The 13,517-nt window shown below is 44.9% G+C and overlaps 2 long non-coding RNA genes across 3 annotated transcripts in view; one reads left to right on the top strand and one right to left on the bottom strand.

Annotated features, from left to right (window-relative positions):
- The window catches only part of LOC113595160 (uncharacterized), a 23,021-nt gene extending 19,996 nt beyond the window's left edge, over window positions 1-3,025 (top strand). Inside the window, exon 4 of the long non-coding RNA XR_008291652.1 lies at window positions 374-3,025. This is a non-coding gene — a long non-coding RNA (uncharacterized LOC113595160). The remainder of the gene's footprint in view (window positions 1-373) is intronic.
- The window catches only part of LOC113595161 (uncharacterized), a 21,088-nt gene extending 7,590 nt beyond the window's left edge, over window positions 1-13,498 (bottom strand). Inside the window, exons 1-3 of one of the 2 annotated variants that reach the window (XR_008291653.1) lie at window positions 13,334-13,498; window positions 9,940-9,984; window positions 8,538-8,824 (exon numbers count right to left, since the gene is read on the bottom strand). This is a non-coding gene — a long non-coding RNA (uncharacterized LOC113595161). Of the gene's footprint in view, window positions 1-8,537; window positions 8,825-9,939; window positions 9,985-13,333 lie in introns of those variants that run through there. The other variant, XR_003415631.2, reaches the window with a different exon arrangement.
- Window positions 13,499-13,517: the final 19 nt, after the last annotated feature.

The following is a 13,517-nucleotide window of genomic DNA, read 5'->3' as shown; positions in this document are numbered from 1 at the left end:
CCCATATGGGCCACCAAATGTGGGGCGTCCCGGGGTGGGGGCAGCGGTCGTGGCAGTGCAAGAGCTCACCCAAGGCAGAACACAGAAGATTAGTGAATACATTACAAGGGGGCGGCGGGCAGGACAGCAAAGCACAGACTGTCTGCCACAAAGTGGTGGTGAGGGGCCACACGCGTAGGGTGGTTGAGGAGGTATGGGAACGTACGGAATTTTCCTTTTTTTTGGTAACGGGCTGTTTGTAAGTAGCCTATTGGTTAATTAAGGCCTATGGCTATTTCAAAGGGGGGTTGCTTAATGAGCCCGCTTGCATTCAGCCAGGTGGTCACTGCTTTGCTCAAGCTTCTTAACTTTTATTTATTTATTTTTTTGACAGAGACAGAGCATGAGCGGGATCAGAGAGAGAAGGAGTCACAGAATCCAAAGCAGGCTCTAGGCTCTGAGCTGTCAGCACAGAGTCCAACACGGGGCTCGAACCCACAAACCGTGAGATCATGACCTGAGCCAAAGTCGGACGCTTAACCAACTGAGACACCCAGGCGCCCCACGCCTTGGTCAAGTTTCCATTGCTTAAGCCTGTTCCCTAAAAGCAGCCTCTACAGTTTCCTCTTCTGTAAATGGGGAATTATCATAGCACCTCCTTCATAGGGTCGTCTGAGGATCATCTGATCTAATGAAGGTAGGATGCTTTGCTTGAAGTCTGGCCCTTAGTAAGACTCAGTTAATGGTTACCAATTATGTCGATTGTTATAAGGAATGTGGGAGGTTCTCGAATATTGGGTTATGGTACTTGGGTTTTATCTCTGAGGCAGTGGGGGGCTGTTCAGAGTTTTATAAGTGCAACATCATCATGACTTTAAAGGCTCCTCCCTTCAAGGTCGCAGGAAAGAGGGCTGAGCAGAAAACCCAGCTGTTCATAGGTGCCGTGCTGGGACTGGAGTGGCCCAGTGGCCTATTTGTGATTCTTCATTATATTCAGAGAACATAAATAAACCGAAGGCTTTAGTTACATTTTAGAATTGGACCTAAAAACAGCCAAACAGTCTTGTGTTCTGCTTCCTAGAATCTACAGCTACAGAGCCCCAAAAAGAAGGAATGAGGATTCAAAGGCACCAGCCCAGGGATAGAATTTCCCCCACCCTGCCCTGCGCCCCACAGCCTTCCCCACAAGGGCACACCGAAGTTAGGGAGAAGGTGTGGGCTGGCCAGGGGGCTGGGCTGTTATCAGGGTAGTGCAGTGGGTCGGGGCCAGTGGGGCGTGGCTATTCTGTATCTCTCCGGGCACAGAGCCCACAGGCCTGAGCTTTGAGGGGACAGGCAGCCATATCACCAGGCATCAGTGATGGCCTGGAGGGTCAAGAGAGTTGTTGGCCTGGGATACAGGATCCCTGGGCTCTGGAGACTGTGAACTTGGGCTACTCCCAGCTCCTCTTTGAGTCTCAGTTTTCAAACTGTGCAAGCAATGAGTGCCCTGCCTCTGATGTGTTCTGAAGGATGTCCTCCCGGCTTGGCTCTGGGAGCACTAAGGAATGTCCTGGATATTTGCTGGGAGCACAGAGGAATGTCCTGAATATTTACTGCCAGCATCCACTCCTACCCTGTTGTTACAGCATCTCTTTTCCTTTGCGAAACCATCCCTTCCCCTCCCTGTCCACGTGGTTTTAAGGGCAGGCCAGCTGGGACCAGCCAGTGAGAAAACCCTGTGATTGCTTCAGGGATGGGAGCCTGGCCCAGAGCCAGCCAATGTGGGTTTGTCCTGGGACTTTTGCTTGAGAAAGAGCGTCTCTCTGAGCTCTGTATTTGTTCAGCTGACCGCACGGTGCTTTGCTGGCCACGTCTGCTTCCATGTGGGGTAAATGTGCCTGTGTATGAAGCCAGCACAGGGAAAGCAGGGATGGGAAAGAAACAGATTCCTAATATCTGAGCATCTTGTTCCAGGCATGCTTCTGGGTGAGCCCGAATTCTCCCTCTTCTGCTTCAGCTAGTTTGAGATGGGTTTCTGGCCTTTACAACCATTGATTCTGGCACACTAGGAGAACAATCGTAATCATAACAGCAACAACGCTGTCCAGGAGCACTTATCCAACGTCAGGCGCCAAGGTGGTGGTGGAGGGGGGCGGGGCTTGTCTGCTGTAGCAACTGGCATTAATGTTGTTTCAAGTTGCTGGCACAAAATGATAAAATAACGTTGACGGACTTCAGCAGTTTTTATTATTTTTTTAAATTCTTTTTAAATATTATTTTCATGTTTACTTATTTTTGAGAGAGAGAGAGAGAGTGCGCATGTGCACAAGCGAGTGAGAGGGGGGCAGAGAGAGAGGGAGACACAGAATCGGAAGCAGGCTCCAGGCCCTGAGCTGTCAGCCCAGAGCCCGACCTGGGGCTCGAACCCATGAGCCGTGAGATGGTGACCTGAGCTGAAGTCGGATGCTTAACCAACTGAGCCATGCAGGTGCCCCATATTATTTTTAAATGCTTTAAAGACAGTGCACCCCTGTGGTAGGGACAACGACCTGCTGCCCCATCTGCCTTCGAGGCAGTAATTGCTGCCCAGGTGCAGGGACACTGGCAGGCTGGACACTCCCACAGGATCTGCTGCTGCAGAGACTTTTCCCAAAGTGGCTGCGACTGAGCACAGTAGCGGTTGAAAGGTCAGGTCATTTCAGCCCAATGGGGAAAACCGATGGGTAAGTCTGTCTCCGGACCCCCCGGTGGGGTTGGCCAAGGCCTTGTGGCCTCCTCCCCCACCGACCACTCCTTCTTCTCAATCTCGTTTCCCCCCTCCTTTCAGCAAGGTGGAGGCCTAAAAACTTCTTGCACCCCAAGCTCTGTCTCAGCCTCTGCTTTTGGAGAACCCATCCCGTGACGCCCTCACTGTACCGGCCCCTCTACTGCGCCTGGTGTGTGCTTCTGGGCATTGTACCTGTCTTGTCCTCTCGGTGTTATTTCTTCTGTGTTACAGATAAGGAAATCGAGACTCAGGAAGATGAAGACTGGCACAAATCACTTGTCTGCTTCGGTTAGAAAATGCCAAGGGGCGCCTGGGTAGCTCAGTCGGTTGAGCGTCTGACTTCAGCTCAGGACACGATCTCACAGTTCGTGGGTTCGAGCCCCCCGTCGGGCTCTGTGCTGATGGCTCAGAGCCTGGAGCCTGCTTCGGATTCTGTGTCTCCCTCTCTCTCTGCCCCTCCCCTGCTCGAACTCTGTCTCTGTCTCGAGAATAAATAAACCTTAAAGAAATTGAAAGAAAGAAAGAAAGAAAGAAAGAAAGAAAGAAAGAAAGAAAGAAAATGCCAAGCCAGGGGACTTCTGGCTGGCTCAGTGGGTAGAGTATGCCACTCTTGGTCTCAGGGGCATGAGTTTGAGTCCCACATTGAGAGCAGAGATTTCTTTCAAAAAATTTTGGGGCACCTGGGTGGCTCAGTTGGTTAAGCATCTGACTTCGGCTCAGGTCATGATTTCACGGTTCATGAGTTCAAGCCCTGCATCAGACTCTGTGCTGCCATTGTGGAGCCCACTTCAGATCCTCTGTCTTCCTCTCTCTGCCCCTCCCCAGCCTGCACACACTCTCTCTCTGTCTCAAAAATAAAATGAACATTAAAAAAAATCTTAAAAAAAAAAAAAGAAAAGAAAAATTTGTTTTTATTGGGGCACCTGAGTGGCTCAGTCAGTTAAAGTGTCTGACTTCGGCTCAGGTCGTGATCTTACGGTTTGTGGGTTCGAGTCCCGCGTCGGGCTCTGTGCTGACAGCTCAGAGCCTGGAGCCTGCCTAGGATTCCGTGTCTCTCTCTCTCTCTCTTTCTGCCCCTCCCCTGCTCAGTCTTTCTCTCTCTCAAAAATAAATAAACATTAAAACATTTTTTTAATAACAATAAAAAATTCTTTTTATTGAGGTATAATTGACAAATAACATTATATTAGTTTCAGGTGTACAATGTAACGAACTCAATATGTGTATACAATGTAAAATGATCACCACAATAAGTCAAGTTAACATCTGTACCATACATAGATAGTTAACAGAATTTTCTTTCTTGGGGCACCTGGGTGGCTCAGTTAGTTGGTTGGGCATTTAGCTCTTGATTTCAGCTCAGGCCGCACATCTGGGCCCCACATCTGACAGTGCAGAGCCTGCTTGGGATTCTCTCTTTCCCTCCATCTCTCTCTCAAAATAAATAAATAAACTTTAAAAAATTAAAAAAATAATTTTCTTTCTTGTGATGAGGACTTTTATGATCTACTCATTTAGCAACTTTCAAATATGCAATACTCTTTTGCTCTTTTTTTAAATTTTTTTTTAACATTTATTTATTTTTGAGACAGAGAGAGAGAGAGCATGAACAGGGGAGGGTCAGAGAAAGAGGGAGACACACAATCTGAAACAGGCTCCAGGCTCTGAGAGGTCAGCACAGAGCCCGATGCGGGGCTCAAACTCACGGACCCTGAGATCATGACCTGAGCCGAAGTCGGACACTTAACCAACTGAGCCACCCAGGCGCCCCTCTTTTGCTCTTTTAAAAGTCGAGAGTAGATCCTGGCAAGCATTTTCTGTAAACAGCTAGATAGTATATATTTCAGGCTTTGCAGGCCATATGGCCTCTGCCGTAGCTATTTAACTCTGCTGTTGTAGGTGAAAGCAGCCATAGATGGTTTGTAAATGAATTGGTACCTCTGTGTGCCAATGAAACTTTATTACAAAAACATGCAGTGAGGGGGAAAAAAAAACAGTGGTCCAGATTTGGACCAGGGGCTGTAGATTGTTCACTCCTGCCCTGCCAATCAATAAAACAATAAAGCAAGTCCTAATTTGTAGCAGTTGCTGAATTCTGTGGCGTATATACATCCTGTGGCCAATTTCAAACTACCAGTGTGAGGTCACAGACACCTGGAATTGAGAATGGGCAGGTGCAACAACACATCACACAGCTGTAATAGAAAGAGCCTCAAAAGCACAGGTAAAACTAAAACATAGTAAAAGATTTAGGAAGTAGTGACAACTGAGCATTTGTTACCTTTGTTTTATTTTTAAAAAAAAATTTTTTTTTCAATGTTTTTTATTTATTTTTGGGACAGAGAGAGACAGAGCATGAAGGGGGGAGGGGCAGAGAGAGAGGGAGACACAGAATCGGAGACAGGCTCCAGGCCATCAGCCCAGAGCCTGATGTGGGGCTTGAACTCACAGACCGCGAGATCATGACCTGGCTGAAGTCGGCTGCTTAACTGACTGCGCCACCCAGGCGCCCCTGTCACCTTTGTTTTAAATGCAGCTTTAGTTGTAAGTTTATTATTTAAATGTTTGCAGTTTTTTTTTAATTTTTTTTAATGTTTATTTATTTTTGAGACAGAGCGTGAACAGGGGAGGGTCAGAGAGAGGGAGACACAGAATCCGAAACAGGCTCCAGGCTCCGAGCTGTCAGCACAGAACCCGACGTGGGGCTCGAACCCACGAACCGTGAGATCATGACCTGAGCCAAAGTCGGACGCTTAACCGAATGAGCCACCCAGGCACCCCTAAATGTTTGCAGTTTTAAAATTTACTTTTTAGTACAATTTAAGTGATGCTGGTGTTTAAAAAAAAAAAATGGTTTGCAAACTTCCTGAAGGGTCCACAAATGGGTTTCCTGAGCCTGTAGGAGTTCCTCCACTGCTCTGATTGCCAGAGGTCACGACTGGGGAGTGGCAAAGAGAGCCTTGGCCTGCACAGGGAGCATCTGCTATGTATGGGATTGAGGCCAAGGGCAGGTCAAAGGGGGTTTCTCTTTCCTCTCAGGTGAAACCGCCATCACGTCAGTAGCTTGATCATTGCATAATCGGAGGGCCCGATTACTCAAGGTCAACCAATGGTCCCTTCTGTACTGAACCTGTGTCCTCATCATCCAAAGTCCCCAAGCTTTTGAACATGGCCCACCCTTCGGTTCAGACTATTGACTCTCATTCTTCACAGGGGCGATGGGTGAGTCAGCTTTGGCTTACGAGTTGCTGCTTAACCTCTTTGAACCCTCTTTTCCCATTTCTGAATGGTAGGAAGAGGTGTTATGAGTCTCTAATACCTACAGGGATAGGCGTGATTCCGTGTCTAGTGTTGTTAGGGAGTGGTTACACAACATCCTAAATGTTCTAAATGCCACTGAACTGTTCACCTCCAAAATTTTATGTTATGTGACTCTCACCTCAATTAAAACATTGTGGTGGTTCTCGAATTTTCTTTTTGATTTTGTGCATTGTTTTGATACTGAAAAGTAGTATTTTTATTGAAGACTAATATACATGGAAAAGTGAAAAAGTATAAAGCTCTCTGAATTTTCACAAACTGAATACATGTTTAACCAGCTCAGAGGTGTGTTTTATTTTATTCTTAAAAAATTTTTTTAATGTTTATTTGAGAGAGAGAGAGAGAGAGAGAGAGAGAGAGAGAGGTGGGGCAGAGAGAAAGGGAGGCACAGAATCCAAAGCAGGCTCCAGGAGCTGAGCTGTCAACACAGAGCCCGATGCTGAGCTCGAACTCATGAACAGTGAGATCATGACCTGAGCTGACGTCAGACGCTTAACTGACTGAGCCACCCAGGCACCGCGTATTTTATTCTTTATAACAGAATTAATGCAAGTTAATTTAGGGAAAAAAGGAGAAAATACATCTAATTAAAAGTAAAGAAAGGGGCGCCTGGGTGGCTCAGTCAGTTGAGCATCCAACTCTTGATTTTGGCTCAGGTCATGATCCAGGGTTGTGGGATCGAGCCCTGTGTCGGTCTCCATGCTGAGCATGGAGCCTACTTGAGATTCCTTCTCTTTCTCCCTCTGCCCCTCTTCCACTCTCTCCACTCGTTCTCTCTCTCTCTAAGAAAAAAAAAAGAGAGCGAGAAAGCAATACAGAAAACAAACCCACCAGTTATCCTCCTTCATCTATAGACTGTAAACAACCACCATGACTGATTTAGACACAACCACTGAAATATACATAGATACATAGATAGGTGTGGATATGAGTATAGATATGCTTTCCTGTAACAATTTTTATTTTTTTATATTTATTTATTTATTTTCAATTTTTTAAATGTTTGTTTATTTTTGAGACAGAGAGAGACAGAGCATGAACGGGGGAGGGTCAGAGAGAGAGGAAGACACAGAATCGGAAGCAGGCTCCAGGCTCCAAGCTGTCAGCAAAGAGCCCGACATGGGGCTTGAACTCACAGACCGTGAGATCATGACCTGAGCCGAAGTCGGAAGCTCAACTGTCTGAGCCACCCAGGCGCCCCTGTAACGATTTTTTAAATATATGCTTTGTAAACACTTTTCATGATTGTAAACACCTATGTTCACTGTGTGTGTGTGTGTGTGTGTGTGTGTGTGTCACTGAAAGGCTGTATCATAATTACTTTACCCAACCCCTAGAAACAAACAAAATCTTGTCATTAGAAACAGCATCTATAATGATCTATCTTACTTGAATGTGCAGTTTCTTTAGCAATTATTTTCTTTGTTAAATGACTCTGAATTCATATTAATAAATATCCTATTTTTTCTATTGTCTTCTCCCCTGCCCCACACCCTGTCTAGGTACTAAATCCTAACACTCTCACATGTATAATCCCACACCTTTCTCCCTTCTCATGCAATCATAAGCAATTATATATACATATGTGGGAGAGTTGACTTTGTTGTGTAAAACTAGGATCGTACACTATGTGGGGCTCTGCATCTTTCTTTCCCAAATGTTTAAATATTGGCAATTGTGCTGGATATTCCTTTGCCCCTCTAAGTCTCTTCCCTCCCTAACTCTTTATCCCTTACCCCTTTGTCCTCAGCTTCCCAGAGGCTCCTGCAGGAGGCAGCAGGAGGGAGAGGAGACGTATTTACCTTAGATGTTCTAGTGCAGCTGTGTTCTGCTGACCACCACACTCCCGCTGGGTGGCTACACCCTCTCTAGCTTTGGAAACTGTTCCCTCTCCTTGCCCCTTCGGGTCTGGGGTGGTAACTGACCCCATGTTGCTGGTCCCAGAGAGTTTCATTATCCCTTATTTGCTCCCTTAAGTTTGTGACTCTGTAAGTAGGCCTTCCATTAAATGCCTCTTAAATAGCCTTCTGAGTACGGCAGCTGTTCCAGTAACTGACTTAAAATCCTCAGCGTCCGACTCTTGGTTTCTGGCTCAGGTCATGATCTCACGGTTTGTGAGTTCGAGCCCCCTATCTCTCTGCTGTCAGCACAGAGCCCGCTTGGGATCAGATCCTCTGTCCAACCCCACTCCACCCCCCCATCTCTGCCCCTCGACCGCTTACTCTCTCTCTCTTTCCAAATAAATAAATAAACTTTAAAAAAAAAAATAAAATTCTTTACAACTCTTAGGGTACCAGGGTGTCTGGGTGGCCCAGTCAATAGTGTACGTGGCTCTTGATCTTGGAGTTGTGAGTTCAAGTCCCACGTTATGTGTGGAGATTACATTACGTGTGGAATGTATATATATATATATATATATATATATATATATATATATATATATATTCTCTCTCAAACACTTAGTGAACCAACTCACACTATTTGGGCCTTGGAGGCCAGCCCCTTGGTTTAGAGCCACAGGACTAAAGGTAATTGTCTTGCTAGTAGGTCTGACTCCTGGGGGCAGGAGGGAAAACAAGGAAAATTTGCAGCCAGGCCATATGAAGTATGTCCGACCATGTCTTCCTGGTGTGGCTCTAGCTTCCTGCCTCTGTTTCCCCATTCCTTATCTCTTGGCTCCCTTCTTGTTGTGGAATAAAAAGAGGTAACCGGTTTAGGTTCTCCTAGATCGTGGCAGCTTTCTAAAACAAAGGATCTGCTGGCTGTCCGAGGCCACTGCAGGTAAGAAGAACCAGAACGACAGGAATGGGGGAGGAGCAGACTGTTCTCTCAGCCTGTCTCCTTTGCGTCCTCTATTAAACACTCACAAACATTTGAAGATAAACAAGCTTCAGCCCACATCCTCTAAGAATCCTTAGTGCATGGGACACACAAGTAAATATGCATTTATAATACATGTGGAAAGTACAGTAAACATCAACCCTAGCTTTGGGGTGGGTCACAGAAGGATTTCCAAGGGAGGTAGTGTTTGAATTGGATCTTGAAGGAGGAGTTGGAATCAGCCTGGCCTGACATGGTGTTCCAGAGGAGGGTGCTAAGACCCAGTGCTGAGAGAGACTGAGCAATGAATGTGTCAGAAACTGCTAGATGTTCAGTGTGGCTGGCAAATAAGTGGTGTGTGTGTGTGTGTGTGTGTGTGTGTATCCAAAGGCAAGCAGGGGTTAGAAGGGTCATGAAAGCCGAGAGAAGAGCACTGGAAAGCCATTGAAAGCTTTTAAGCAGCTGAATGACAGTGTTATTCTTAGGGTAGGGTTCTTCTGGCTGTTACGTGGAGAATGGATGTAAGGGGCAACCTAGAAGCTGAGAGCAGGTCAGAGGCCGCTGTGATCCGGAAAAAGATTGGGGTATTGGGATGTGGGTGAAGGAGGAGTTAACGGATGGATTTGAGAGCTATGAAGGCAGTAGAAGGTACTGGATCTAGGTTTATTATAATGATAATATGGACAATAACATCATACAGTGACTTAAACAATAGCTCTGGTTTCGACAACAACAACAAAAATAGCTCTGGTTTCAGATGAGTGGAAATCTTCCCACACAGGCAGCACAAGAGGCATGGGTAGGAATCTCCACTCTGCCCTTTTTATTTGGAAAAATTTCAAACCTCAGGAATTCCAAGATAGTTTCTGCCAACACCCATATATCCTTCACTTACCTGTTGTTGCATTTTGCCTTTCCCTTAATCTCTCTCTCTCCCTCTCTATTCTCCAACGCCCCCCCCCCCATGCCTTTAATATTTAGGCGTGTTTATGTACAGCTTTTTTTCTAAACCACTTACAAGTTAGTTGTAGAAATTATGATACCATATCTCTAAATACTTCAGCACTCACCTCCTTGAATAAGAGGATTCTCTTAGATAATTAGAATACCAATACCTGTAAAAAAATTTAAAAAAATTTTTAATGTTTAGTATTTGAGAAAGAGAGCAAAGGAGGGAGGGGCAAAGAGAGAGGGAGACACAGAATCTGAATCAGCTTCCAGGCTCTGAGCTGTCAGCACAGAGCTTGATGCGGGGCTCAAACCATGAAATCATGACCTGTCGGGGCGCCTGGGTGGTTCAGTCGGTTAAGCGGCCGACTTCGGCTTAGGTCACGATCTCGCGGTCCATGAGTTCGAGCCCCGAGTCGGGCTCTGTGCTGACAGCTCACAGCCTGGAGCCTGTTTCGGATTCTGTGTCTCCCTCTCTCTCTGCCCCTCCCCTGTTCATGCTCTGTCTCTCTCTGTCTCAAAAATAAATAAACATTAAAAAAAAAAATTAAAGAAAAAAAAAGAAATCATGACCTGAGCCAAAGTCAGATGCTTAACCGACTGAGCCACCCAGGTGCCCCTTTTAAAAATTTTTTTAAAAAATGTTTATTCATTTTTGAGAGAGACAGAGACAGAGCAGCAGCGGGAGAAGGGCAGAGAGAGAGAGGGAGACACAGAATCTGAAGCAGGCTCCAGGCTCTGAGCCATCAGCACAGAGCCCAACACAGGGCTCAAACCCATGAACTGGGAGATCATGACCTGAGATGAACTCAAGGTGCTTAACCAACTGAGCCACCCAGGTGCCCCTAGAACACCAGTATTTTAGCAAGAGAAATAGAACATTGATGCAATACTATAATCTAATATAAAGTTCATATTAAAATTTTCAAGTTTTCCCAATAATATCTTTTAAAGCTGCTGCTTAGTATTTTTAAAAAAATCTCATATCCAATTGGAGATTGTGCATTGTATTTAGTTATCAGGTCTCTCTTTTCTTCCTTTCCTTTTCTTCCTTCCTTTCTTTTTTTTTTTTTCTTTCTTTTCTTCTTTTTTTTTTTTTTTTTTTTGGTGGGAAGGGTCAGGGTTAGAAATGTTAGTTTACTTATTTATTTATTTAAAGTTTATTTTTGAAGGAGAGAGAGACAGAACATGAGCAGGGGAGGGACAAAGAGAGAGGGAGACACAGAATCCGAAGCAGGCTCCAGGCTCCGAGCTGTCAGCACAGAGCCCCACGTGGGCTCAAACTCACGAACCACGAGATCCTGACCTGAGCTGAAGTCGGACACTTAACCGATTGAGCCACCCAGGTGCCCCGAAATGTTAGTTTATTTAAAGAAGATAAATGAACAAAATAAAGGAGTCCGAATGCAATCAATCCTACTTTTTTCTCTATAAAGATTATTTTTGTAACTTATTTTGAAAGAATTTCAAACTTACAGAAAAGTTGCAAAGATGGTAAGAAGAGTGTTAGTATGTGTTTTACTCAGAATCACCAATTATTTACTTTATCACATTTACCTTACCATTCTCTTGTCTACAAATATATGTTTGTACTTTTTTTGTGAACAATTTGAAAGTAAATTGCCTCTCTTGCCCCTAAATACCACGGGGTATAATTTCTAAGGACATTGTCTTATGTAACCACAGTACTAGTACCAAAATCAGGAAATTTCACATTGATACTATACTATCCATATTTAAATTCTCTAATTGTTGCAAGAATGCCCTTTATAGTTTTTTTTTTTTTTTTTTTTTTAAGAGAACTGGGATCCAATCCAGGATCACACATTGAATTTAATTATTGTGTCTGTTGAAACTCCAAGATTGCTTAGCTTGTGTATGTGTATTTCACAACACTGACCTTTTTTGAAGAGTTCAGGCCACTTGTTTTGAAGAATGTTCTTTAATTTGGATTTGTGTTTATTGGCCAGGATTAGATTCAGGGGAAAATGTTTGAATGCTACATAAGTAATGGTATGGCCTTTTGAGTGCAAAATATTAGGGGGCACATGTTTAGATGTTAAGTTTTATCATTTGGTTAAGCCAGGTTGAAAATTTGGAAGTTTATTCTGCTGTTTGGACAAGTTGGTTATTGAAAGGGTTTTCTCAGTTGTCAAATGAGGACAATAATGACCCAGGTTTCACAAGGTTGTTGAATTGATACATGTAAAGCACTTAGAACAGTGCCTGGCACATTGTAAGTATTTGATAAATTATTATCATCACTATTTTTATCAAAGTTTATAGAGGCCTTTTTAAAATTCTTAAAAAAATGTGTATTTATTTTTGAGAGACAGAGAGCGCGCGCGTGCATGAATGGGGGAGGGGCAGAGGGAGAGAGGGAAACACAGAATCGGAAGCAGGCTCCAGGCTTTGAGCTGCCAGCACAGAGCTCAACGCAGGGCTCAAACTCACAAGCTGTGAGATCATGATCTGAGCCGAAGTCAGAGGCTTAACTGACTGAGCCACCCATGCACCCCAATAGAGGCCTTAATATGTAAGAGATACTGAGTTGTAACTCAATTCTTTACTTTTCTAGCTCCTGGGACAGTGTATGGCATATAGATGACATTTAATAAATATTTGTTGGCAAATGGCAGCTCTCTGAGATATATTACTGTCACTATGCAACCATTTTAGAGATGAGCAAACAGGTTCAGAGCAGTGAAGTAATTTACCTAAGGTCATGCACATTACAGTGAGTGGCAAGAACCGGATGTGAACCTAAGCTTGTAGGGTTTGTAAAATGTGGGATAAGGTGGGGAACAGTTGGCTGGCTCAGCTGGTGGAGTGTGCAACTCTTGATCTCGGGGTGTCAAATTTGAGCCCTACATTGGATGTAGAGATTACTTAAAAATAAAATCTTTTTTCCTTTTTTTTTTATTAAAGTTTATTTTGAGAGGGGCGCCTAGGTGGCTCAGTGGGTTGGGCGACTGACTTCAGCTCAGGTCATGATCTCACAGTCTGTGAGTTTGAGCCCCGCCACTGGGCTCTGTGCTGACAGCTCAGAGCCTGGAACCTGCTTCAGAGTCTGTCTCCCTCTCTCTCTGCCCCTCCCCTGCTTATGCTCTGTCCTTCTCTGTCTCAAAAAAAAAAAAAAAAAAAAAATTTAAAAAGCTTCTTTTGAGACAGAGAGCGCATGTGCACCACCGGGGGAGGGGCAGAGGGAGGGAGAGATTCCCAAGCAGGTTCCATGCTATCATTGCAGAGCCCCACGTGGGGCTTGAACTCAGTGAGATCATGCCCTGAACCGAACTCAAGAGTCAGACGCTAAACCGATTGAGCCACCCAGGCACCCCCAAAATAAAATCTTTTTTTAAAATGGGGGATAAAGCTTGAAGGTGTTTTGCAAAAGCTCAGGGCTGGGTGGATGTGAAGAGCTGAACTGAAGATAGCCTTGTACAGTGCTCTAGCACAAACACGTGGTAGGCACTCAATAGATGTCTGTTGAATGAATGTAGAAAACAAATGGGTCACCTAGAAAGAGATCATCCTGTTCCGGCTGGTGACAGCGCGTGTGAATGACCTGGAATCCTTTTCTCCCCGTAGTGGTCCTTGCTAGTCACCAGACCAATTTTTTTTCCAGAGGGGTGTGGCTTCCGGCGACCCCGCCCGCCCACAAACCACGCCCCTTGCCCATCCTCGCGCTTGCTGATGTCTG

Source organism: Acinonyx jubatus, chromosome D3 (genome assembly GCF_027475565.1).
Source record: "Acinonyx jubatus isolate Ajub_Pintada_27869175 chromosome D3, VMU_Ajub_asm_v1.0, whole genome shotgun sequence".
Lineage (NCBI taxonomy): Eukaryota > Metazoa > Chordata > Mammalia > Carnivora > Felidae > Acinonyx > Acinonyx jubatus.
The sequence above is the reverse complement of the archived record's forward strand: the minus strand, read 5'-3'. Positions and strand labels throughout refer to the sequence as shown.